This window comes from Astyanax mexicanus, chromosome 8, assembly GCF_023375975.1.
Source record: "Astyanax mexicanus isolate ESR-SI-001 chromosome 8, AstMex3_surface, whole genome shotgun sequence".
In the NCBI taxonomy this organism is placed as follows: domain Eukaryota; kingdom Metazoa; phylum Chordata; class Actinopteri; order Characiformes; family Acestrorhamphidae; genus Astyanax; species Astyanax mexicanus.
The window spans coordinates 20,551,106-20,579,083 of NC_064415.1; positions in this window are offsets into that span (position 1 = coordinate 20,551,106).

The window sequence follows — 27,978 nt, forward strand, 5'->3', positions numbered from 1 at the left end:
CTTCATTAATTTACAGAGATCCTTTCCGTTTTCTGCTGAGTGGCCTTGGCGTTGCTGACTAACAGAAATGAGTGCGGGAGACAAAGTGCGAGAGCGCTGCCTTGTTCTCTCAGCCGGAACCGGAGACGTCAATAAAGCAGCGACAGCTCTGGCTGAGGTGAGCTTTGACTTCACCAAGAGAGAAAAGAACATTCAGGACACTCATCCAGCTGACTGAAAGAAAGAAAAAAAAAACGCCAAAAAAACAAACCCAGGCTTTAATGCCAAAGACAAAAAAAAAAAACACAGCCAATTGTCCCAGTGTTGCAGTGTTGAATCAGCTCTTGCAGTGTTCATTTTGGGTCCAGCTAAACATAAAGGATCAATCCATGAGAAACTTGAGTGCCCTTTCTTTTTTTTTTACATAGGATATATATTTAATGCAGTATGCAAGAATATACCGTTAATATATTAAAACACAACACATACTAAAATGTGGAAACTAGACTGAACTTTTTATTTATTTAAATTTTTGTATTTTATAAGCATAAACTTAGGTCTGAATTTTGGCACTTTTTTGACATTTTTTAAATTCAATCAGTTAAATTAATTAAGCAGCGTTTTCATTTGTTTGTGATAAAGAGGACACATGCTTATAAATACTACTGATGTAACATCATATCAGACACAACATCATTTCAACTTTTATTTTAACATTTTGTTCTAGAAATTGTTTCAGAACTAGTTATACGGAACATAAAGCATTGGACACTTGGATATCAAGTGTATTGGATCTTTTAAATTGCCCTGGTGTGTAAGAATGAGTGTGAATGTACTGTATGTGTATATATGAATGTTTGCACATCTATTCGCACAGGCATTGATTGGCACTCTGTGCAGGGTGAACCCTTTCAGTGCTTAACGCAGTTTTCCAGATGGATGGTCAATTTTCTATAACCATTAACATTCAGCTCTAAGAGACCACTCTGATTTTGATATTTATAGGTTTATGTTTGAGTACAATTAACATTATTGATTTATTCTATAAACTAAAGACAACATTTCTCCCAAATTCCAAATAAAAATATTCATTTAGAGCATTTATTTAAAAAAAAATGAGAAATGGCTGAATTAACAAAAAAAGTTGCAGAGCTTTCAGACCTCAAATAATGCAAAGAAAACAAGTTCATATTCATAAAGCTTTAAGAGTTCAGAAATTAATATGTAGTGGAATAACCCTGGTTTTTAATCACAGTTTTCATGCATCTTGGCATGTTCTTCTCCACCGGTCTTACACACTGCTTTTGGATAACTTTATGCCACTTCTGGTGCAAAATTCCAGCTGTTTAGCTTGGTTTGATGGCTTGTGATCATCCATCTTCCTCTTGATTATATTCCAGAGGTTTTCAATTTGGTAAAATCAAAGAAACTCATCATTTTTAAGTAGTATCTTATTTTTTTTTCCAGAGCTGTACATATCTTGGAATAACAGTGACAAAAGCAGTGTTTAAGTCTAAGGCCGAAGAAAAGAATGGAAAATGGTCATGTAAAAATTAACAATGACAAAAAATGGGACAAATAGGAAAAAATGAAAGAAGAATGTAGAATATAACCCATTTAAATACATTACACAGCTACACTGTGGCTTTAATTTGATGAAAAGCTCTTCTGTCAGTAAGCACAGCTTTAGATCAAGGACGACTGCACTTATAGCTGAACTCCTTCTCTGTTCCTGTATAGAGAAGTGATGCAAAGCATAAAATACTCCAAATGCGTGTTTTATCAAAGTCCGACAGACAGCGTGAGCCTCATTAGTGCTCCTTCCTGCAGCCATTGCTTCAAAAGATTAAATCATTTCATAATACAGTTTACAAACATGTGGATATAAGGCTTCATCACAAGGCTTCACTCGCAGGCATTGTGAACCAGGTGGCAGCTGTTCCACCTGAGTAATCTCGCACACACACACACACACACACACACTTACACTATGCACCAAGTAATTACTAATTGAGTCAGCAAGATCCAAGCTACATATTTAAAACAACAACGTAGCGTTTCGGTGCAACACCCTGAGAAGATAGACCGACCCAGACGACAGCCCCTCAGAGATTCGGCTTATATAACCGAGGTCAAAAAGGGTAATCTTGTTTTGACAGGCGGATATGTGTAAAAAACAAACACACAGAGAACAGCGCATGCATAAATACAGGAAAAGGATTGGTACAACAGGTCCAGTTCTACATTATATCTAAAAAGTATTAGAACATCTGTGTATTTATTTATTCAAGTACAAATTTGAGGATTTTAAAAATTATTTATCCTGCTCTTGTTGGAGTTATTGTGACCAGATTTACTTATGGTCATTTCATGAGTCTTCTTGAGTATCAGGATTTTATTTGATAAGGCCAAGACTCATAAAAATGAAATGCAAGAATATATTTAAAACAGAAATATCTTCAGATAAATCCAGCCACTTTAGGAGGTGATTACAATTGCACTGATCCACAGATGTTGTGGATCAATGATGGGGGGCTTTATACCCCATTACCCCTTACCTGGCATTAGGCATAGTTCCAGTAGGTGTATGTTTATCATTTGCATTGGACGTTCCTCTGTACAGGGACTATAGACGTATGTATGCATTTGCCCATCTGTTTCAGCAATGGGTGCAAATTTAAAGTAGCTGAATACATTTATTAAAAGGGCTGTAAACTATAGGGGTGTATGATACCCTACACAATATATCATGAAACTTTAATATCGTAATATTCAAATCATTAACCATATTAATAAAAAAGATACCCTGAAATATTGTGAGTGATATTATTTTAGGGCCATATCGTCCACCCTGGTTTTCACACACATTTAGACATATATTGCTGTGTTGATCCCCGGTGGCTATACACATTTCAGAGAAGAGTGCTAATGTAAGACAGCAGAGGCCCACAGTTGAACAATGTCACTTTAGATGGAATGCGGAGAGGAAACAGAGGGATGATATAGTAGTCTGCTCATCTCCACATTATCATTATAATTGTGTCAATAGGATTTAACCTTAAAGGAACAATCAGCACTAAATGAGAATGAGTGTGTGAAATGTCTATGGCAGTCCTATTCCCAAACACTGAAAAGAGCAGTCTGCCACGCCCACCTCTCTCCAAACATGGAGCTCAGGTTGCCAGATTGACACACAGTGGCTTGTTATGACAAGTATCAAATCTACTGATCAGAAAATGTATATGTTTAAGTGTTTCTGTTGGATGCACATTATAAACAAACAGATAAATAGCTCTCGGTTAGCTTGATGCACCCCAGGATGTGTTAGCCACAGCTATGTTCACAATCCCCCCAAAAAAACAAACCACTAACTAGCTCCTCGTTTACAAGGCTGCAACACGCTGTTCGCATGCTGTTGTGTTCAATACCTGCCAACCCGGGGTGTGTAAATGGAACTGGGGGAATGGCACTGGGAAGGATTGGAAGTTTAAACCCTCTTAGCTGCCAGTGCTTTAACTTAAGATATTTCTTTAATATCTGAAAATACACCCTGATTAATTTATGAGCTACTACAGAAAATATCAGCAATTCAATTCAATTTTATTTATATAGCGCTTTTTATAACAAATGTTGTCACAAAGCAGCTTTACAGAAAAACAGGTCCAAGCCTCTTATGAGTAAGCACCACAGGGATGCCAAAAGCGGCAAGGTTGAGGCGACAACAGTGGCAAGGAAAAACTGCCCATACCAAGAGGAAGAAACCTTAGGAGGAACCAAGACTCAGTAAGAGGAACCCATCCCCCTCTGGTTGACCTGGCCAGTACAAACAAATAACAGAACAAAAACAACAGTGCAGAGAGATGATGTGGAGCTATAGCTAATGTAGAAACAGGTTAAGAGTTTTTACAGTGAGAGTAGGTGATGGGCACATGAAAGATTATTGATCCATTGTTCGAATTATGATGTATCTGGCTTGATACGTCATAAAGAAGAAAAGGAGATCCAGTCCAAAAATTGTAGTTCCGTCAGATTTATTCAAAGTATCTTCTGAGAAAAACCCCAAAGGTGAAAAAAAAATGGGGTTTCCAGAGTTCTCGGCTGTGTGAACAGGACCTGTCGCTCTGTAGTCCATGCGGGGAGGAGATCACCCCGCCCAACTCTACTCCTCTACGTAGATAGTGAAGCCAATTATACAGGCATTCGCCTGGCCTTAGTCCAATGGTGTGTGAGGAGGCTCCTCACACCCCCCGGATCTTGATGTCTAAGCAGTTATTAATCATATACGTCAGCCGAGAAGTCTGTTACCCCAACCTTATCAGACATAGTTAACCATTCTATAGATTACATGTACAGAAACTCATGGTTTCGCTGGAAAAACTACAGTATCTCTGGACACCTGTGGAATCAACCACGCTATCTTGCAAGAAAACTGGCCTTGTGCTTTAAGCACAAGGACACAATCAGTGATGGTATAGTTACTTTGAAAAAGTAATCAGATTACTGATTACTGATTACTCCTTTAAAAAGTAACTTAGTTACTTTATGGATTACTTGATTTTAAAAGTAACTAAGTTACTGTACAAGTTACTTTATTAGTTTGGTCTTTCTTGATTTCACTTAACATAAATACTTGTTTTTATAAAAAAGAAAAATAAAGAAAGTCTTTCTTGACCTGAAATATTTAACACTGTAAATCTTAACATTGAACCTGTTGTTCTCTGCAGGGCAGCAAGGAGTGGTTTTATAAAACAAAACCGTGTATATGGTCTAGGCCAGGGATCACATATATGCGGACTGCGGTCCGGGTCCAGACGTTGTCCAGTGTGGACCCAAACCAGTAAACTACTGAAAAGTATTTCATTTTGACAGCGTTCATTTAAAGCGTCAGAACTTTTCTTGTCTTTACGGTATACGCGCTCTGCGGCACAAAATCTTCAAACGCTCTCCTCTGCCAATCAGATCTGTGCAGACCGCTGCCCTGGCTGGTGAATTGGGACGCGGCCGGGAAAAAACGCCTTTATAAAGAGATAGGGAGCCCGAGAACTGGCGGAAAAATGAGAACAGGCGGAAACTAAAGACACGCCGAGCGCGAGAGAGAGAGACGGGGAGGATTGTAAAGGTGACGGGAAAGGGAGCGGTGTGTGTGTGTGTCTGTGTGTGAGTGTGAGGTGGAGAGAGAGAGAGAGTAACGCACAGTGACTTGGATAAGTAACTTTAATCTGATTACTGGATTGGAAATAGTAACGCGTTAGATTACTCGTTACTGAAAAAAAGGGTCAGATTAGAGTAACGCGTTACTGACAGCACTGGACACAATATACGTACATTCTAAGTCACAACGTGAATCATCATGAATCATGCTAAATGCTTGAATAACATACTGATTAAGTTAAATGCTGATTTAGTACCACACAGATTAACCCTTTAATTAATGAACAATGAACATAGTCAGGCAAAATTCCTCCACATTCTTACAGCACATGTTCAGTGTTAAAAAAGAGATAATGGAGAGTTATAGCTAATGTAACAGGTTGTGAATTATGAGTGTAAATATTAATCCTTAATAGTCCTTTAATAGGACGTTATCTCCTTACCCATTTCCACCACATAAGGCCCAACAAAATGAAGAAAAAAAAAAAAAAACTTTTTTAAGCTAAACGCCAGCGAAATCCCAGGGTATGCTATGCTCTGCATCTGAACGGCAAAAACTCTGTCTCCAGCTAAATCAAAGCCAGACAAATGCAGAGACAAATGCAGTCAGAATCTGCTCTGCAGCAAAGATGCCGTGGTCAGAGCTTCCCCATCATCACATTAACATGGAGGATCACAGCTGCTGCTGTAATTTGTGCCCGCGGCTCACAGTGAGAAATCCCAGAGCACTGACGGTATCTCCTTCTTCCAGACCACCTCACTGAGGTGACTACCTCTGTTTACTGACTGAAATATTAAAGTGCAGAGGGGACTGTGGGACTGAACATGCTGCAGGCAACAAGCCTCAGAACATCATCTTCTGAATTTTGGACTTTTAGAGGTTTGTCAAGCAATCTTGGTGATCAGGGAGGGAAATTGAGATTCCAATGACACTGAAAAGTGCCTGGAGATATTAAAGAACAATCAGGAGTTGCTTTGTGTTTGTTTAGAGGGTTTGCAGACGGTGCTGCTCAGATGACTTACAGTGTGATAATAGTAATGCTTTATAGTAATTCTGATGATTAAAGTGGAAAAAGGTGACATGATTTTTTTACCTCTTACTTCAAATGCAGTCAGCTCAGATATGTTTGTGTCTGAAGATTGTTTACACTTATACACTAATTTTAATAATTATTTAGTCACTCTAGCTACAGTAATAAGGTACGGCTGTCAAAGCCTAATTATAAACTGAATAGTATAACTATTTACAGAGATACAGAGTTACAGAGTAACTCATTTTTGTCTTTTGCTCTGTCTAACTGATGGATTTGTGTGTCAGAGGAAGAAAAATCTGTGCTGTATTATCGCAAAGACATTGTTAGAAACTACAAAAAACATCAAATTTGATTTACGTACTAAATTCAAAGCTGAAGTTTCTTCTCAAGATGCTGCTAATAGCCCTTAAGTAGCATATAAAAGAGTTACTTTTACACTTTAGCCCATATTTTTTCATGTCTTGTCTTGTTTCCTCTTTTCTTGGTCCTTTCTGTTCCTGTCTTGTTTTTGTATGCCTGTCTTTTTCAGTGTCTTTCCTATCCTGTTTACTTTCCCTTCTATGTGCTCTTTAGCACATGGCTTTGTTTTGTTGTTGTGCTTTTTTCACCCTAGCCCGCCCTGTAATCAGTGTTCTCCTCTGTGTCTTGTTTGTTACCCCGCCCCTTTGTTATCTACCCCAGGTGTTTCTTGTTTCCTCTGCTCTACTAATACCCCATGTTTTTTCTTTGTTCTCTGTCCTTTTTGACACTCTGTGTAGCTGGTTTTGGAATTATCTTTATTCTGTTTTTGTTAGAATTTCTTTGTCTAGCTAGTCTTTTGCTGTTTGATTAGTCTTGGCATTGTTTGTTACTTTGTTGGTTTCAAATTAGTTCTGTGGCATATACTATACTGTACTATACATTGGCGCTCTTTATGAAAGTCAGTTCTACAGTAGTTTAAAATAAGTCTTGTGTATATTCTTTGATAAGGCAGTGAGTAGTCTTAAGCACAAGGGTAGTCTTTTCATAGGATGGCAAAAAATAAATATTTGATTTTCCTGAGTGGGGTTTCCTTTGGCTGCTTAAACAAAGGTTTGGCTGGGTCCCATCTTTCAATAAAATGATCTTCCGTCTATAATACCCAAGTGCAGGGAAAAACTGGCCCTTTATGCCAACACCACTTCCCTTGGAGCCTGGAAAAGGTCCACATGGATCTTTGAGATCCTTGTTAATCTTGATCTTATGGCACTGTCTATATATCATATGCACAGCAGAATATCCATCATTGCATTTCTTCTAAAATTAATTTTAGTCTTCTCTCTCTCTCTCTCTCTCTCTCTCTCTCTCTCTCTCTCTCTCTCTCTCTCTACTCCTTTTCATGGCTCCATTAGATTACTTTAACAGTCCTTATTCTTAAAATTCATCTGTGGTGGCAAATTACCTATTAATTTCCTTTATTTTATAGAGACTAAGAAAAATCCCTGCCAATTGTTGAATTATATTATTGGATCCTCCAGATAGAAAGCGAATCTCTGACCCCCTGGAGAAAAACTGACCCAGCATTAGTTCAGCTACTGCAGTTTCTGTCCAATTTATCAGGGCTCTTTCCTATTAAATGCAAGATCATTTTAAATCACCTTCTCACAACGTTGCACAAGCTCCTCTGAAAATGCACTAAACTTTCCGCATTCATTTCAGCATCTCCCATAATCCCGCACTACTGTTGGGTGGTCAACCATTGCTGAAACTCGAGTGGTCTGCCAGAGGATATATTCAGTGGGTGACCTTTATAATGAAACTGCTTTCACATCAACTTTATTTTCCATCAGTGTTTTTCCTCCAGAGACCTGCAGTGCTCACTTCAGGTTTATTCACAGGGCTGTTGGTCACCAATTCATAATGTAAAATGTGAAACACAACTGATACACAAGTCTATTCTACTGTATATAGATTGCTGTCATATGTTACTAACAGTAGTAATATTTATATTTTATAAATTATAATATTTTAATATCTTTAATATTAATATATGTTTTAATATATATATATATATATATATATATATATATATATATATATATATATATATATATATTAAAACATATATTAATATTAAATCATGTCAGTATTTTTACAGCTGCTCACCCTCCAGTTACCTGCTGCTTACCCCATCTATCTAAAAATGGGTTATCTAAATTCCTATTACTTTGTACTTCATTATTGTAAGTCGCTTTGGACAAAAGCGTCTGCCAAATGAAATGTAATGTAATGTAATGTAATGTAATGTAATCTCGATCTGACCCAGCTATCAAAATACTTATTTTATTTAAGCTAAACTGATATATTAACCAGATAATGCTAATTTCCACAGCTATGAACTAACGGTGTCTCTGCTGCTGTTTACACATGCGGCCCGTGCTGCATTCACTACTTGCACCAAGTAAACGAACTCATCAACTGACCTGGACCAGAGAAACGAACTACAGGTGTGAAAACGCCCTTAGTTGCCCACCCTACACTTTTTACTGTTTACTTCAAATATTTTTATAAATTTACCACAAGTACTAGGACTAGATCAGTACACGCGAGCATAACACCAGTCTAATGTGCTGGAACAGTGACTTATCAATAAATGATAAGCAGTTTTGACCAGAGGAGAATAGGTCCCTCTTCCTCAAAAGGTTTCTTCATCCATCACTGACAGAGTTTTTTCTTGCCATTGTCACTTTTGGATTGTTTTTTTTTTAAATGTTGGATTGTTTAATTGCTACATAACAACTGGCATTTTTATATAACAACATTTATAAATTACTTTTTTCCAATAGTTATGAATGGGGTGCAAAGTTTGTGTATCCACATAATGTCATGATATAAAATATAAATACACTAAACAACCACGCAGGGCAGTATTTTTCATATCTAGAGCATTTTAGAATACAGTTTATATTTATGGACGTTCTGATCCTTGGTAGATGTACAACTCATGTACATTCATTATAAGGGGTTTTGTTCCCCAAGTCTCCACAGTCTTCAGTTTACATGAACTCTAGCAAAGCCCCCAAAACAGCCACAGGAAGCACAAATTAATTCATGTTCATGTTATTTAACACACTGTGAGTTACAATTAGAGAGATGAACTGAACTGACCAGTGCTGACATTGTGATAAGAGTGCTCTAAATAAGCTGTTCAGAAACCTCTGCAGGCTGAGACCTTTTCTAAATGGCCTCGTAATGAACAGCAAGGTGAGAGACCTTTCCAGATATGATACATCTTTCAGAAACAGAGGCGTTTTCTCACCGGGCCCTGTCCTGCTGAGGTCACTGTAATTGGCACCTCTAGCTTTGCTTCCTCCTGGGTCACCAGTTCTATATTTCTCTCTCTCTCTCTCTCTCTCTCTCTCTCTCTCTTTATTTCTCTTACTCTCTCTCTTTCTGGGGTCACAGGTTGACCCGCTGTCTGGCCTGCTTCTATCTGTGATCATGGCGACAGAAGAATTCAGCTATGAACTCAAATAGAGCGATGAGAAAAGAAGAAAGCTCATCCAGCAGCAAATGGGGGTGAGAGAGGTAAGAACAAGAGAGACAGAGAGAGAGAGAGAGAGACAGAGAGAGAGAGAGAGAGAGAGAGAGAGAGATGTAATTTGCTGCCTGGTTCACTAATTGAGCTGCGACAGCACTTCTCCCCCCTGTGCCATGCTCAGAAGGTTAGGGGATTGATACAGATATGGGCACACAGATATAGAATGGTCTCTCACATATGCACACACACATACACACACACACACACACACACACACTGGCACACAGACAGATAAAGGAAACAAACCAGACAAGCTTTCATCTGTTGTTTTCCCTTTGTAAATTCGATTAACTTGCAGTCCTGGCAGAAGAGTTCCGTCTGCTCTAAAAGCCCAAAGTCGGGCCCACTTCCCAAAAAGCAGTTTCATTATACAACCGGCATAAATACAAATGGGTTTCGGCGAGCCAAGCCCACCAGTCTCGCAGGATTATTCCATGTATATTTCATGTGTTTACTGGGAAGCTGAATGACTGCAAAAAAGAGACAGCAGTGATACTTCAAAGCCCTGTGTTATAATGACAGAAACCAAAATGGATGTTGGAGGTTTCCAGCGTGTCTCTGGAGTTTTGGCCCCTAATCCTAGCTTCGCAGAACCTACTTTTATTACAATGCAAAGGGAGTAACTCTGGCACTGGCACAGACTCTGTCATGTGATAATCAAGCTCTGAAGTTCATTCTTCTTTTAGAGATTTGGAATTACCAACAAGAAGTAGTAGTGTTAAGATTTAAGCACACTGGCATTGCCTGTGTTTATGATATTTTAATTGCTTAAGAGATGATGGATTATAGATTAATTCCTTGAGATTAAAATTGCGGTTAAATACTGGCAAAATTCTTTTCTGTCAAAAAAAAGTGTCTGTTTAAGCCATATCCTGGGGTGTACAGTGGTGTGAAGCATTTGCCCTCTTACAGATTGAATTTATTTTTAGATGAAAATATTAAAGATATTCTTAGATTAAAGATAACAAAACAATTTTAAAAGATTTCATTTATTAAGGAAAAAAAACAATCCAAACCCTTTGTGTGGTTGGATTATGTTCTCACCATCTTTAATAGTTAATAGATATACTTCTAAAGTGTAGATCACTGATTTAACCCGACCAAAACTTGCAAAAGGGAAAACACCCTGAGGTCATAAATTCAGGCATTTCACCACAGGGTAAAACAACATCATTTGATTTCATATGTATATTCTTTGAGATTCTTAAAGATTTTCTTCATTTGTTGATTCATTTTTAGTTTTCAACAGAATATTAGATTAAATTAACACTGCAGGCTAATTATTACCAAATCACAAGTGATTTGAGAGATTCCCCCAAAACCACCAGTGTTCACAATGCATAAATAAGCTGTTCACAAAGCTCTGGAGACAGGTAGAGACCTTTAACTGGCTCAAAATGAGCAGCAAGGTCTGGTTTTATGCAGCCCCATTTTTGCATCTCTGGTACCTTGGGATGAACATGTGGCATTTAAAAGTTAATACCAATGAAGGAGGAAGACCATTTTATTAAACAAGCCAAAAACATGCAATGCTTTAGTAGTAATTTGGGACTGAAAAATAAGTTTAAATATAAAAACAAGCAAAAAATATAAGATTTAATTAAGAAGAAATAAAATAATTCAGAATAAAGGGATATGCAGACAGTATATGCAGAAAATGTAAAGCAATAAAAAAAAGAGATAAATAATTAGAATAATAAAATATGAACACAATTAAAGAAATGGAGGACTAAAATAACACCAAAATTATAAAAAGGTAATTGATGGAACTAGAATAAATAAATACCAATAATAATAAGTTAAGAAAGTATATAAAAAATAAAAGGACAAGATAAATAAAAAAAGGTAAAAGGCCAAAAGTAAAACCAGTAATAAAACAAATGAAGAGATGAAATTAATAAAATAAATAAAAAGGGTAAAAGTATATGCAGTATTAACAATAAAACTTATTGACTTGACTTTACTAAAATGTTGTGTTATTTGTTGTGTACCATGGGATTTTATTTTTAGCATATTGCACACCCCTAACTTTGACCTTTAATTGATTAAAAAGTTGCATTACTTAAATATAAAATGTCCAAATAAGAAAATACAAACTTAAAGTGTTGACTTCAATTAATTACATATTTAAACCAACATTTTAATGTAATCTCTAGCTGTTTGGGCACCTTACACTCTCCAAAATGTGATTTGAAAAAACGTATTTTTTTTTTTATAATTTTGTTTTCCTGTTTTTATGTGAGTGTGTATGCAGGGTACAGTTCTGTTTGAGTGTGTGATATAATGAAAATATCCTATATGTCCTTCCCCCCAAGATGGCGGCGCGTTAACACGCAGCGGCCGCTCCGGGTCCATTAAATGGTGCTTTTGTGTTTCTATTTGTCGTTTTTTCCGTTTATTTCCTGCAAATATGTGCATCGTAACACCCGTGCACATGTTCTACCACCGCCAGACCCTGCTACAGTGGAGAAACCAGCCAGAAAACACGCTACCGGACGAGGTTCTGCAGACGCTACTTGAGCTTAGCCTGCTAAGTGACCCAGGCCGCCAGCCCGCGGTGTTTCCTGACGCCGGAGCCCAGCGGAAGTGCCATCGCAAGCGGTGCGAGCGTAAGCGCGGAAAGAGAGCCGGGATCCGCGCGAGGCTAAAGGCTAGTCCTAGCCGGCCGGCTATACCATCGCTCTTTCTTGCAAACGTCTGTTCCCTTGACAATAAACTGGACTACATCCGACTCCAGCGAACTACCCAGCATGAGTTCAGGGACTGCTGTGTTTTGGTTTTTGTGGAATCGTGGCTTAACGACAACATTCCGGACAGCGCCATTCAGCTAGCCGGGCTAACCGTGTTCAGAGCCGATAGAAGCGCGGCTCTATCCGGGAAGACCCGCGGTGGAGGCGTGTGTGTTTACATCAACACGGAATGGTGTAACAACGCTGTGACTGTCGCCAAACACTGCTCTCCGCTGGTGGAGTTCCTGATAGTCAAGTGCAGACCTTTTTATTTAGTACGGGAGTTCTCCGCCGTGCTAATAGCTGCTGTCTACATTCCACCCAGCGCTAGCATTGGTGCTAATGCTAAAGAGGCTCTGTGTGAACTCTATCGGACTATCAGCGATCTGCAAAACAAACAGCCAGACGGACTGTTTATTATCGCCGGAGATTTCAACCACGCAAATCTCAAGTCAGTGCTCCCTAAATTCCACCAACATGTGAACTTTGCAACGAGAGGAGCGAGCGCGTTGGATCTTGTTTACACAAACATCCCCAGCGCGTATCGGGCGGAGCCCCGCCCCCACCTCGCTTTCTCGGATCACATGTGTGTGTTGCTGACTCCAACATACACACCACTCATCAGACGCTCCAGACCAGTTCAGAAGCAGGTGAAAACCTGGCCGGCAGGCTCCATCTCTGCCCTTCAGGACTGTTTTGAGTGCACTGCATGGGACATGTTTAGGGAGGCTGCTACTGAAGGCAATTCTGTTGATTTGGAGGAGTATGCAGCATCAGTCACTGGCTACATCAGCAAGTGTATTGATGATGTCACTGTCTCCAAGACCATCACCACAGGCCCAAACCAGAAGCCTTGGATGACTGCTGAGGTACGTGTGCTGCTGAGGACCCGCGATTCCGCCTTCAGAGTGGGTGACAAGGTGGCCCTGAGGAAAGCGAGAGCCGACCTGAGCTATCAGAGTGGCAAAGAGCGCACACGCCCAGAGAATCCACAGCCACTTCAAGGACACGGGTGACGCGCGGCGCATGTGGCAGGGCATCCAGGCAATCACCAACTACAGGACAATGCCACCGTCCTGTGAACGTGATGCCTCCCTCCCTGATGCCCTAAATAACTTTTATGCACGGTTTGAGGCACAAAACAACACGATGGCGAGAAAGACCATGCCCAAGCCGGACGAGCAGGTGTTGTGCCTGACTGCAGTGGATGTGAGGAACACTCTGCGCAGAGTCAACCCACGAAAAGCTGCAGGACCAGACAACATCCCCGGCAGAGTGCTCAGGGAGTGCGCAGACCAGCTGACAGATGTTCTCACGGACATCTTCAACATCTCCATGTGCAGCGCCACTGTCCCAACGTGCCTCAAGTCCACCACCATCGTCCCCGTGCCGAAGAAGTCCACAGTGTCCTGCCTCAATGACTACCGTCCCGTTGCACCTACACCCATCATCATGAAGTGCTTCGAAAGGCTAGTCATGAGGAACATCAAGACACAACTGCCCTCTTCACTGGACCCCCTGCAGTTTGCGTATCATCCCAATCGCTCCACGGACGATGCCATCACCACCACCCTTCATCTCTCCCTCACCCACCTGGAGAAGAAGGACACTTACGTCAGAATGCTGTTTATAGACTTCAGTTCAGCATTCAACACCATCATCCCACAGAACCTCACCAGGAAGCTAAGCTCGCTCGGCCTCAACACCCCCCTCTGCAACTGGATCCTGGACTTTCTGACGGGTAGACCCCAGTCAGTCCGGTTCGGGGGCAGCACCTCCAGCACCATCACACTGAACACGGGGGCCCCCCAGGGCAGTGTCCTGAGTCCTCTGCTGTTCACCCTGCTGACTCATGACTGTGCTGCAAAACACAGTTCTAACAGCTTTATCAAGTTCGCCGATGATACAACCGTGCTGGGTCTCATCACCAAAGGCGACGAGTCAGCATACAGAGAGGAGGTGCAGCGGCTGACAGACTGGTGTACAGTCAACAACCTTCACCTGAATGTGGACAAGACAAAGGAAATGGTTGTTGACTTCAGGAGAGCACAACACACCCACTCTCCACTCAACATCGACGGGTCCTCTGTGGAGATTGTTAAGAGCACCAAGTTCCTTGGTGTCCACTTAGCAGATAACCTCACCTGGACCCTGAACACCAGCTCTACAGCCAAGAAAGCCCAGCAGCGTCTCTACTTCTGAGAAAGGCCCGTCTCCCTCCACCCATCCTCACACTCTTCTATAGAGGGACCATTGAGAGCATCCTAAGCAGCTGCATCACTGCCTGGTTTGGGACCTGCACCGTCTCTGACCGCAAGACCCTCCAGCGTATTGTGAGGACAGCTGAGAGGATCATCGGCGTCTCTCTCCCCTCCATCACGGACATTTACACCACCCGCAGCATCCGCAAAGCAACCAGCATTGTGAATGACCCCACTCATCCCTCACACGAACTGTTCTCCCTCCTGCCTTCGGGAAGAAGGTACCGCAGCATCCGGTCCAGCACCACCAGATTCTGCAACAGCTTCTACCCCCAAGCCATCAGACTCCTTAACTGCAGAGACTGAACTGATGGTTTTTCTGTACATGCACACACACTCTTACCCCACTTACCCCAGAAAATGGAAAGCACTAAAAACCCTACTACCTCATTGGACTCTATTGCACACTGTGTAATAGAGTAATTACTACCTCACCTGGTCTTTTTTGCACACTGCAAAATTTGCACACTGTCTTGTTATTTATTTATTATTCTTTGTCTGTATGGTGTTGTATTGTCTGTCTGCACTTTTGTACTGTTGCACTATTGTTCTGTCTACACTGTGTTTATGTGCACCATGGTCCTTGGAGGAACGTTGTTTCATTTCACTGTGTACTCTGTATATAGCTGAAATGACAATAAAAACCACTTTGACTTTGACTTTGACAAACACACTTCAGTATCTTCACACTGCCCTCATTCTCTGTGTCTATTGTGGTCGGATGTTACAGCAAATGGTATATATAGAGAGGTCAAAACAGCACACAAATCCATGACTGTGCCAATTAGTTGAACAAAGAGCCAGTGAAATTAGTCCTGACCTCTGCTGAATAGCCACACACTCCCAGGAAGACCTGATCTTATTCCCAGAGGAGACTGTTCACAAAAGCTCCCCTCATCTACCCTCACGCTGCTTTTTCCCTCCGTCCAATACCACTGTCTACCAGTCATCAGAATGTCTGAACTCTTTAGTTCTGTTACAGTTATAGGAACTCAAGCAGAGGTTCATATAAAAGAAGATGTGGTGTGTTTAGAAACATGAAAATGTAATCTACAAAGTAAAAACCTTACAGAAAAAAAGAAAAAAAAACTATTAAATGTCAATGGAAGTCAATGTGGAAAGGCTTTATTAAGTCATTTTGGAGCGTATCTATTGGTTTGTTCTCACTGTCTTGGGATAGCATTGTGAAATTGGTTGTAAAAAAAAGTCACCTCAAGGGACTGAAACGAGCACACACACTTGTATAAGTGTGTAAGTTTTGAGGTATTATTTTGTGAGTGAGGCTAAACACTGGTCAGTGCGCTCATGGCAAGACAACTTGAGTTTGAGTGATGCCTAATAGTGAATAGGGGAAATTTAAATTTTTAAAGTTGTATGGGCATGGCTCATGGATGTTCCAGGAATACATAATTGAAGGCATTACCACCCACAGTGGACAGCACATCTATATTTTTTTGTCCATTTTTTGTTTGTTACTAAAATTTGAACACGCAATCTTTCTTTTACACTGTGTCAAAATTTCTTGGACCAATAGAAATTCTCAAAAATCACCTGAAATAAATAAATAAATCTTTTTACATTGACTTTCATTGAAGGTTATGAAGGTTTTATCTTCTGTATAGTTGCTGTTGTGGAGACACATGTTTTTCATAGGACAGCAACAATATCAGTGTAGTGCTTTTAGATTTTTTGGGACATGGCAAAAGGCATACCGTATTTTTCGCACTATAAGGTGCATTTAAAATACTTAAATTTGACCAAAAACATCAGTGCACCTTATAATCCAGTGCATCTTATGTATGAATTTTACCAGTCAGGTTATAAGAAGCAGTAAAGCCACGCCACTGAAGTACAGCTTCCGAGGTTGTATTAGCATTAGCCGCATTAGCCGCTATTTCCCCGTTCAGAGGTGAGTGTTATTGGCCTGTAGCACTGCTGGAGCGGTTAGTCGCTAATGCTAATGCTAATGGTCCTGCCTAGTGCTGGAGAAAATTCAGGAATCTAAGCTTATTGTAAATAAACAAGAGATTTACATCCAGCATTCGTTTTTCGTATTTTTTATTACAGTTTTGTTTACTTATCTTAGTTACCAACACCACCCAGCGGCAAGACCTGCTGAATAAGAAGTTCCTTATAGTGTCTATTAAAATGCGCCTTATAATATGGTGCACCTTATGTATGAAAATGACCAGAAAATAGATGTTCGTTGATAGTGTACCTTATAATACGGTGCATTATAGTGCGAAAAATATGGTAAAACACTATATTGTTTCCTTTGTCCTAACTTCTGGAATATTAATGTTCATTTGTTTTACATAAACTTCATTCCCTACACATGTCAGGGTGAGGTGCAGGGAAGACGTGGAGGCGGACGTAAACGCAGGTAAGAAAGAAATATTTAATAAATAAATAACAAATAAAGAAACAAGGAACAAGTAAACACGTAACAAAGATAAACCAAAAACCAATAACCAAAATAAACAGTGAAACAAAAGAACATAAACCTAAACAACCAGAGAACATAAACTAAACCAACTAGAGATAATGATAATAAATAAACAGGGAATATATACAAGGGAATAAACTAGAAATAAACAAGGAAATAAACTATAAATGAGAAAACAAGAAATAAACGAGAAACAAGGGACTAAGGCTATAGGAGACAAGGAAACACTGAGAGAAGCTTTGAAACACAGAGAGAGACGAACGACAGGTGAAGGTGCAAAGACCGACGAAGACAAAGTGGCACAGGGGATCTATTTATATGAACAGGAAACACACTAGAAGTGGAAACACCTGGGGAAGGGGCGGAGATACAAATAAGACACGTGGGGAAAACACACAGAGACATGAGACAAGGCCAGGACGTGACAACACAGCTCACTGTTTTTAAATCTTACATTTGTAATAATTAATCAACAGTGCTCAGTTCATTTGCTGTAGCAATTTTAAACTCTCAGAAATGATGAGACAAACTGGATAAGAAACAGAGAAAAAGGCTTTCATTTAACATGTACCGTCTCCCTCATTACACTGCTGTGTTTGAGAGGTTTGACATGAAATGGATAACAGAAGAGTCTTGACCTGTGAAGACAATACAGTGGGTCCTTTGTTTTACAACACCAGAGAGGTCTCCCGGTATCTGTGTTCACTGAGAAATCACATATGCTTCATTACGCTGTGTCACTCCAGTAATTAGACAAGTATTGACTCAGCTCAGCTCACAAAGCCAGACTGTCATATTCTTCAGCGTCCCTGTGCTCAGAGACAGGATGATTAAAAGCTCTTTCGCTGGACGTCTCGCCCATTGGAAAACAGATGGATGTCAAGTCCTCCAGTATCATCCTTATTAATGCCTGTACGCTTTCTCTCTCTCTCTCTCTCTGCTGCTCTTCATTGCTACAGTTCTGTTTTCACTTTTGTTTTAAATAGTTAATGAAGTGTACAAGCTGCATTAAAATATAGACATTTCATTAGCATTGCTAAAACACTGTACAGTGGATGACCTTTCCCGGTTCAGGTAGGAAGCAGCCAGTGGCTATATGGGTAATATGGGCTGGGGAAGTTATATATAGTTACCATGGTAACTCATCCCAGTACATTCACCAGTTCACAAGCTTTCCCTACCTCTGGAGCAATGGAACTCTGACAATACTAATGAGAGAGAGAAACAGAGAGAGAGAGAGAGAGAGAGAGAGCGAGAGAGGGGAAGAGAGAGAAAGAGTGTTTTAGCTTGAAGTCTCTCAAAGATCTCCTGTTCTGTTTTAATCCAGGCTTTACAAGATATGAGAAATAACAAGGATAATGGTGACATGACTCAAGATCTAGAAACATTATTGCCTCTTTCATATTTGTGTTATTGCATTTCAATTTCTTTTCATTCAATTAAATAAGTACAGTAAAAACTGTCAAAAAAAATGTTATACAGATGGGTGTTGGTCAATACAGTTGTGGATTAGTGCTGCTGAGTTCCTGGCCCTGATAAAAATACACAAAGATTGCTGGCTGTAGGGACATTCCACAGCTTGGGAGTGTGCAACAAAGAATGTGAGTGAATAGAATGAATGAGGGATGAAAAAAACAAAAAAAAGTGTGACTCTGTGTCAGATTAGTAGTGAGTTGCTGACCCTAATGGAATATAATGGAGTACAGTAAGTTTGGCGGCTGCTGGGACACAGAAACTATGGCTTGGTAGTGTGTAAAAAAGTGAATGCATGAGTGAAAAAGTGAAAAGAAGGGGAAAAAAACAACAAAATATATAATGATAAGAACTGACCTGCTGACCCTGATGGAGTAAAATAGCTTTTGTAGCTGTTGAATCACAGAAACTCTATGGCTTGGCAGTGTGCAGAAAAAGAATGGGAGCGAATGATCGACAGACAGACAGACAGACAGAAAGATCACACAATCAGACTGAATAATCTGGAATTGGAACTGTGTTAATATCTTAAAAATTGCAAGATAAGTTATACTGTGAAAATCCTTTAGAAAATAAGAAGATGAAAAAAAAACATAATAATAAGAAGAATATAATTACTATATTTTGAGGTGACATGTTTGAATTTAGGTTGCATTATGTATATTAAAAACAAAACAAGACAACTATAGATCGGATATAATTCTATTATAATATAATATAATATAATATGATATAATATAATATACCAGTGTTAAATACAAGTTTATAATGTTGCTTATTTACTGTAATAATTCACTCAATCTGCAAACAGAGCCCAATAAGAATATACAGACATAGTGCACATAATATACTTTGTGACACAGTATGAATCTGGCAGTTGTTGTTTTTTTTTTTTGTTTTTTTTTAACATTGTATCAGTTTTATGAAGAATCGACCAATAGAAATGAATCAAAATAATGGAATACGTATTTTGCATTGACTTTTTCTTGAAGTTATGAATGTTGTTTCCTTTGCCTGTATATTTGTTATTTTAAGATGTGAGGTGATGTTCTGTATGTTAGCAACAATATGCTACATAAAAGCTAAAATGACCCAAATGCAAAATTAATGATTACATGTGGTAAAAAGCCCTCCACCTCTGGCATGCAGAGTAATTATACATGCATTGTGGCTTTAAAGCAGATCATCTGTTTCTGCCTGCTGGAGTGTTCCAGAGTACACAGAATCATAGCAGAAAAAAAAAACGCAGAGCATGTACTGTAGAAATCCACAGAGAGCTTAAACCACCGTGTGTACAGAAAACCACAGCTGGTAGGCAATCTGGCTTTAGCTGAGGGACGGAAGAGCTTATACATTTAGCTCAGTGCGAAACTTGCACTATTGTGCTACAAGCAGTGGCTATGGGATGCTGACGTTTAAATCCAAAGTAATGAATAGTGCTATATGTGTGTGATTGGGTGTGTAAGGGTGTGTGTGTGTGCATGTGTGAGAGAAAGATTTAATGAGGGAAATTTGAAAGAGTGAGTCAGAGACTTCAAGTCAGAGACCAAGTCATTAAAAACAAGCATGATTTCGTACTGGAATCACTTCATGAGCTCACGCGACTTCCAGAAATCACTCTCTATAAACACAGTTTGTTGTGTATTTCACAAATACAAGTTAAAGCTATATCTTGCCATATGTCAACACAATGCAGACATGCCTCTGTCTTCTCTTGTCCAAAATAGACTTTTTAAACTAGACTGAGGGAATATTAAAAACTGTTCTGTGGTCAAATGAATCAAAATTTGAAATTCTTTTTGAAAACCACAGATACCATGTCCTGCAGACTAAAGATGAGAGGGAGCATCCAGCTTTTTATCAGCACACAGTTAAAAAGCCTGCATCTTTGATGGTACAGGGTTCCAGTATCCAGCCTGCTGTGTGGGTAGCTTATACATCTGGAAAGGCACCATCAGTGCATAACAGTAGTGTTTTAGTACTTGTGTCTGGTCTCAAGACCATTAATGAGTCTTGGTTTCGTATAGGACTTGACATTGTTTGGAATCGGTCCTGTCTCAGTCTTGGGCTAAGGAGGAATCAGAGACAAAGCAGTTTTCTGTCTGAGGTGAAGTTTATTAGAAACAAAAACAGTTTACTGAGCATTAACTATATATTCAAACAGACCAGATCAGTTCTTTTTCTGTGCGCATAAAACTTTAGCGATGAGCTAGTTAACCTTAGCAATGAGCTAGCTAACCTAAGCAATAAGTTAGCAAACCTTAGCGACAAGCTAGCTAACATACTAATGCTACCGGGGAGAAAAATAAAGCTAGTGGTGAGCTAGCTTATCTTAGCAATGAGCTATTTAAAATTCTAATGTAACCAGGGAAAGAACTACCGTTAGCAATGAGCTAGCTAACCTTAACAATGAGCTAGCTAACGCACTAATGTTACCAGGGCAGAAAAAAGCTAGCAACGAGATAGCTAACCTTAGTAATGAGCTCAGAAGTTTGTTTGCTGCTGGTTGTGAATCAAAATGTTCCCTTCCATAATCCATAATCTTGGTCCTGACTGGGAATCAACTAACAAAAAGTCTTTCTCTCTACATGTCCCGGTCTTGGTCTTGACTACAACACTACTGAACAGTATATATTGGGGTTTAAGAACAAAATATGCTCAGATCCAGTAAATGATACTAATCCACATACTGCATCAAGCACAAAAACAATTGGTCACAAAGTCCAAGTGCTAAACTGGCCTTTTAACATTTTATATTGCATCCCAACTTATTTGGAGTTGGTGTTGGAGGTTCAAAAGTTTTTAAACACCTGCTTATACAGTACAATGAAGAGAATCAACATGACTTCTTTTCACCCATTGCTTCAGTAAAATCCACTACTCTTGTGAAGAGGCTTTACTGCTGATGTTGGAACATTATTAAAAGATTTACCGTAATTGCTGTAGTTTGCCATCAACTGCCGGAGTCCTGAGAGAGCACAATTGGCCTTGCTCTCTCTGGGTGGGTAGATGGCGCTCTTTCCCCTCATCACTCCAAAGGGTGATGTCGATCAGCACATGGCGCCTGTGAGCTGATGTATTGGAACCGAGTCGCTGCGCTTCCCTCCGAGCACGCTGTGATGCTATTCAGCAATGCTGCATTAGCAACAATTTGAAAAGAGGCGGTGGCTGACATCACATGTGTCGAAAGAGGCATGTGCTAGTCTGCACCCTTCTGGTGTTGTGGCATCACTAGTGATTGGGGATATACAGCTGACTAGCAGCTGAATGGGTGGGACAATTGGCATAGTTAAATTAGGAGTAATTTAGGTCAGGTTATACCACAGAGGACACTCCACTCCATCACCCAAGAAGCTATATAAAGATCTAGTTGATGCTTAATGTTGGTAACCTTGACCTTAGTCTTGTGCACATTCCAAACCATCCTTTTGTACTAGCAATGCTTTTCTATGGAGATTTATCGAGCAACTGTCCAGCGAATTATGAAAAAAGGAGACAAATGTATTTATACACACACACATACAAAATATAGCTCATAGTTACATACATTCTAACAATGGCATCCACACACAGTTTCACACACAAAACATGCAGCTGTTGGCATTATCAAGGACCCTACAGGACGGTTGGCTGGATAGATGAGGAACTCTAGATGAAAAGAGATCAAAAAATGATGAAGATGAATGTGTGACTGAATGAAATGACAGGAAATGAGCCTCTTCACAGCTGGAGCACCAGTACCCAGCAGTGGAAGAGGAGAGAGAGAGAGAGAGAGAGAGAGAGAGATGCTAATGGCAGCATATGGATAAGTGAACGTCCTCAGCAGAAAGAGAAGTGTGAGTTTTTGGCAGATTTCTAATTGTCTGGGAAGAGTGTCAGCTAAAGGATGCTACATTGATTGATTAGGCCTCATTTAGCCATGATATTTGGCAGGAGCATCCTTCGCACATTCAGCATCATTGAAATGAAATCAGACCCTCTATTCTGGGAAGAACACAGAGTGTAACTTATTTATAATTTCAGTCAGTTATTTGTTCTTTTTAGTCGTATAAATCATTGCCAGCTGCCTTTTACAGCGTTTAGATATTGCACTGAACAGGCCAATACATGATGGAATGCAAAAAGGGAATAGGTAGAATGAAGCTAATGGTCATGAAGACATATAGTCAATGAGGAGGCTCCAAATCACCAAGCTGTGCAGGAGATCTTTTCAAAATACAGTCTGGTTTATTCTTTATATTCTTTATATATATTTATACAGTTTGGTTCAAACCAAAACAGTAGATGTGATGCATGGCTAGACCAAAGGGAAGAGCAAAATTTGGGCAGACCAAAATATCTCTGTTCAGATTAAATGAACCATGGTTTGATTTGTTTGCACTGAAACAAACACTTCTTTTTGGATGGTTTGGACTATTGAAACCAGTTACAGGATATTTAGGCTGGCTTTTACAACACCTGCTTTACAATAGTGGAGTAAAAACAACTGGGGTTGTTTAAAATTTAACTCGCCTTCACAATCACACATGTCATGCAACAGTGTGGGCACAACAAACTATGCATGTGATTTCTGTATCTACTGTAACTGTAGATTAAACTTTTTTTTACAATAAGAAATAAAATGAATCCAGGGATATGATCCTTATGCTCATTCTAAATTATGACATTTTCTGAGCTACAAACACAAAATGTAACCAAATCATAGAACTAACTTCATGTTTTTATGGATCATTCTGATTCATGGTTTCGCAAAATCGCTTTTACCCATAAAAATGAATGGCAAAATGTTCAGCTCTCCCACACAAAGTTTGAGAGAACTTGAGAGAACCATTGCTCTCCATATTGAATTTACTTGAATAATTTGAGGTGATTTGAAGTACTGTTCCTGAAAACTTGAGTTAATTAGACTTAAAACTTTAAGTTATGTTGCCTAAATTGTAAGTTAATTCAATTGTTTAATTGTTGTTTTTGTGTCATATCAGTTGCTTTGATATTTTATATATGCTTTCAATTAAATTACTTTTTCATGTAGTTTAGGCAATATATAAATTGTAAATACTATTGAAAATGAATACAGAGATAATAATAATACAGAGATATCAGCTCAGAAAATTACAATATAGTGGCCAGAGACAATTCATTCTTAGTTGATTCAACTCAAATATCTTTTGTTTAAATGAAGTCTGTATGTAGATGTGGCCACAAATGTTGTGAAATATCCAACCCGCTTTTGGGCAAAAGTTTTCGAACCCCACATTTCAGCAAAGGAAATTATGGACACAGCTCCATAAGCAAAATTTGCATTTCATCTTTTAGCAAGACCTTAGCAACCACCTAGCAATACATCACAGGTTTATTCTGCCAAATTGTAATTCTCTCAGCAGAAACCTAATTCTCTATTGATTTTACTGTATAAGCACATTTACCTGCTGAAGTTTAACTTTGGTATTGTTGTTTAAAAATAGACAAAAGTTCACCACAAATTTGTTTCTACAGAAAGTTTAAAACGGTCATATTAAACAGAATATATTTTTTGTTGCAGTAGAATATTCTTGAAATTAATAAAATATTTGAGTGTTTTTCATATCGCCAATAATAAAGTTACAAAACCCATCTGAAATGTTGTGATATTATTTAGTCACATATCACCTACTGCTAGTCTACATTTTTTTGACACAGATGGATTTTGCTCTTAGCTTGATTATTAATGTCTCAAAACAAGCCCCGCATCTGTCAGCTTGTTACCACGGCAGCAAACGTGCATGCAAATGAGGCAGAGGTCAACCCCCAGCCCTAAGGCATTGTGGGTCTTATTTGCTGGCATTTTTTAAATGTCTGTTTAATGTTCATGACTCTGATAAAGTATGCTGTCTCTCTCTCTCTCTCTCTCTTTGGGTTTGTTTCTCTCTGTCTCTATGTCTAATAGATTATGCAGAGAGGCCTCTAACTTTAGTGTCTGCATACACAGTGCAATATTAACAATGTCTAGAAATAAAGCCTAGCTGAATCTTATCCACTCAACAGCAGAGCAACAGGTTCTTACAGAGAATACTTCAGATTTGCAGGGTAAATAGTGTTATAACTCATGCTTTACTGAGTGTTTCTGCAGTAAGGTCCCTACTCCAAACCTACTTCAAAACTTGAAAATTCTTTAGCTTTTAAACACCTGGGGTCCTATCTTACACCCTGCGCAAAAAGGTGTGTTGTGATGCTCATTGCTAAAGTCTATTTTCACACCTTGCGTCTGCAACATTAAAATAGCAAAAAGACTTATGTATTGTAACGGTCTGGGCACTACCAGTGTGTGTACACAAAGACAGGGAGACCAGTTTAGCCAAAAAGAAAGGACCCTGAAGGGTTGTTTATTGGTCAATTCAGTCTGCTTGGGGGAAAATAGAGCCACTAAAACATGTATGCAATCAGTAAAGGATAGAGGGGGTGTATGTGCTGTGTTGTGGGTGCATGTGATGGTCAGTAAAGTGAAAAAAACCCAACCAAAATACTATCCCCAACTCAGAGCAGTCAAACAAACAAAAAATGAAAGCCTCCACACTCCTGTGTGGGATTCCAGGACAGGAACAGACTTGGTTTAAGGCTTTGGTGAGGAGGCCCCGTCCTCCCATGTGTCTCTCTCTGGGAGTCTCTTCAGGAATCTGTATTAGAGAGAGAGAGAAAGGGAGAGAGATGGAGAGGGCGTGCAGAGGGAGAGAGTAGCCCACGTGCACCAAAAGTTACCAGGAGAAAAAGAAGACAGCATTAGTGAACAAAACTGGCATGGATTCCCCGTCTCACTCCCCTCTCTCCTCTCCCCTCTCTCCTCTCTCCTCTGACTGTTTGCTCCTCTTTTATCCTCTGTCTTCCCCTCTCCCTGCTCCTCACTCAGCCCTGTCATTAGTGCTGGCCAGGCGTGGGTGATCAGTGTGGCCCCCCTGCTGCATGCTCACAATCTCTGCTCATCTCAGCAGGATTGTTTTGGGAGTCTTGGCTGTTGTCGGCTGCCTCAGATGGGCTTTCGGTATCCCGCACCTCACAGTATATATCCATGCTGACGGCCATGGTGGTCTGGAAGTGAGGTGTGTTCAGGTATATTTCTCGCATATTTATATATTTTACCTTCACAGCGTGAATGCACAGGTAAGCTTCCTCTGCTGAGAAGTGCAGAAGCATTGCGTCATTAAAATAGCAATCTGCCAAAGTCAAAGCCCACCTGGCTTTTTATTAATTAAGAGAATTAGTACATGCCTTTTGCATGCTTTGAGCCACACAAGGCATGTTTTTGTGTCCTCACGATATAAAAAAAAACACACACACTGACACTGATCTAAATCAAGCATGCTTGACAGATCACCTATAGATCACTAAAATAGGGCCCCTGGACTCTTATATGACATTTACTGCGCACAAAATACAAATCCTACATTTGTATTTTGCAACATTTTGATGAGTTTATATACAGTAGAAACATTTTAGATTGTGTATATAATGAATTTCATTTTAAAATACTTTAATAGTACTTTAATAGTACTTTAAAATTACTTAAACATTTGTATTTTGCATCTTTTTTAATGAGTTTATATACAGTAGAGGTAGTGTATATAATTAATTTCATTTTTAGGTACTTTAAAAGTACCTACAAAAAAATTTTATTTCCACCTTTTTATTGAGATTATATACAACTTTATACAAAACTTTAGATAGTGTTTATAATGAATTTCATATTAAAATACTTTAAAAAAGTTCTTAAACATTGAATTATTTTATGACGAACCATGTGACCAAAAGAATGGTCACATGGTTCGTCATGAAATAATTAAATAAGTCTTCCATTAAATATATTAAATATATTAACAGTGAGGATTTGTTTTTTGGTTTGGGCCTTGAAATGTCTTTGAGACTGACCTTTAAAATACAATGGATTGTACACCATCAGATTATCATTTTAGATGACATCTCTTAAATCTCTTCCAGTTCCTTTTTTCATCTTTTTTTATTTTTGACGTCTTTCTCTTTTATTTGGATGGACTGTCTGGACTTCTCATCCACCGAACATCCCCAGCGTATGGAGCGGCTATGTTGCAGGTGTGAAATTGGAATGGAATTGGAGTGTGCGGAGGCGTCCGGCCTGCTCTAACCCCACAGAGGAGAAGGCACGAGGGCTGTGAGATTGCGTCTCACGGCTTTCAGCAACACTTCAGACGCGCTAAGCTCCGCACCGAGCTGTAAACAGCAGCAGCAAAACACTGAGAGCCAGAGACACGAGAAAGTGTGTTTTGGTCAGTTTTATAGTTTCTAAAAGTGAATTTAGTGATGACTGTTGAAATGCTTATAGCGCTGATTAAATAGAAATTCATTTTTTTCGTAAATTAAAGATCAGTTACATTAATATAAAGCAAGCACAACAGATTATGCATGTGATTTCTGTATCTATTGTAATTGAAGATAAGTTAATTTTTATAAACAGAAATAAAATAAATCTATTGGTAATCAGTATTGTTAATTCTGCTGTATTTTGTGAGCTACAAAACCCCATTTTTGACTCAATCATAGAACTAATTGCACAGCTTAAAGATTTATGGATCAATCTAATTTATGGTTTTGTGAATTCGTTGCACATTGTTCAGCTCTCCCGCAAACCAATTGAGAGGATTTTCTTTTTATTGTCCTGAATAAGATGAATTGTGTAATGGGTGGGGAGTAGTTGCTCTCCAGCCTAGAAGGTTGTAGAACCCAAGGGCGGAGCAGCAGAAAAACGGCACTTGCCCTAGACAGAGCAGGAAGGAAAAGAGAGCCGGCGCTCAAAAGAAAATACGGCATTGATTCACTCTAACGAGCTTCAAAGATCCAGCGCAGAGGAACTGAATCTCAGGGTTTATATGGGGGCAAACCCAGGTGGAGTGGATCAGGGCTTGAAACCTCCCCCCTGGTAGCCGAAGAAGCCCTTGGCCGGACCCTAGCCCTTACAAATTTACTTTAAAATTTTGGGCTTTGATCCATTTTTGGCCTCAAATTAAATAATATGTACTGAAATCCCGAGTTAATTTGACTTAAAACTTTAAGCTACTATTAATGTAAGTTAATTTAATAGTTATTTTTGTGTTGTATCAATTGCTTTGCACAATAATTCTACTTCAGGTGTATAAAATAAATTAGTATTTTGTTTTCTTTTTTATTTAAAATTGAAATAGCTGTTTCACCGTGTGGTACGGGGCCTGCACAGCATCCTGCCGCAGGACCCTCCAGCGCATCGTGAGAGCAGCTGAGAAGATTGTTGGCACCTCTCTCCCCTCCCTTCAGGACTTGTACAGCTCCTGCCTCACACGGAAAGCCCTCCGTCTGGCAGGAGATC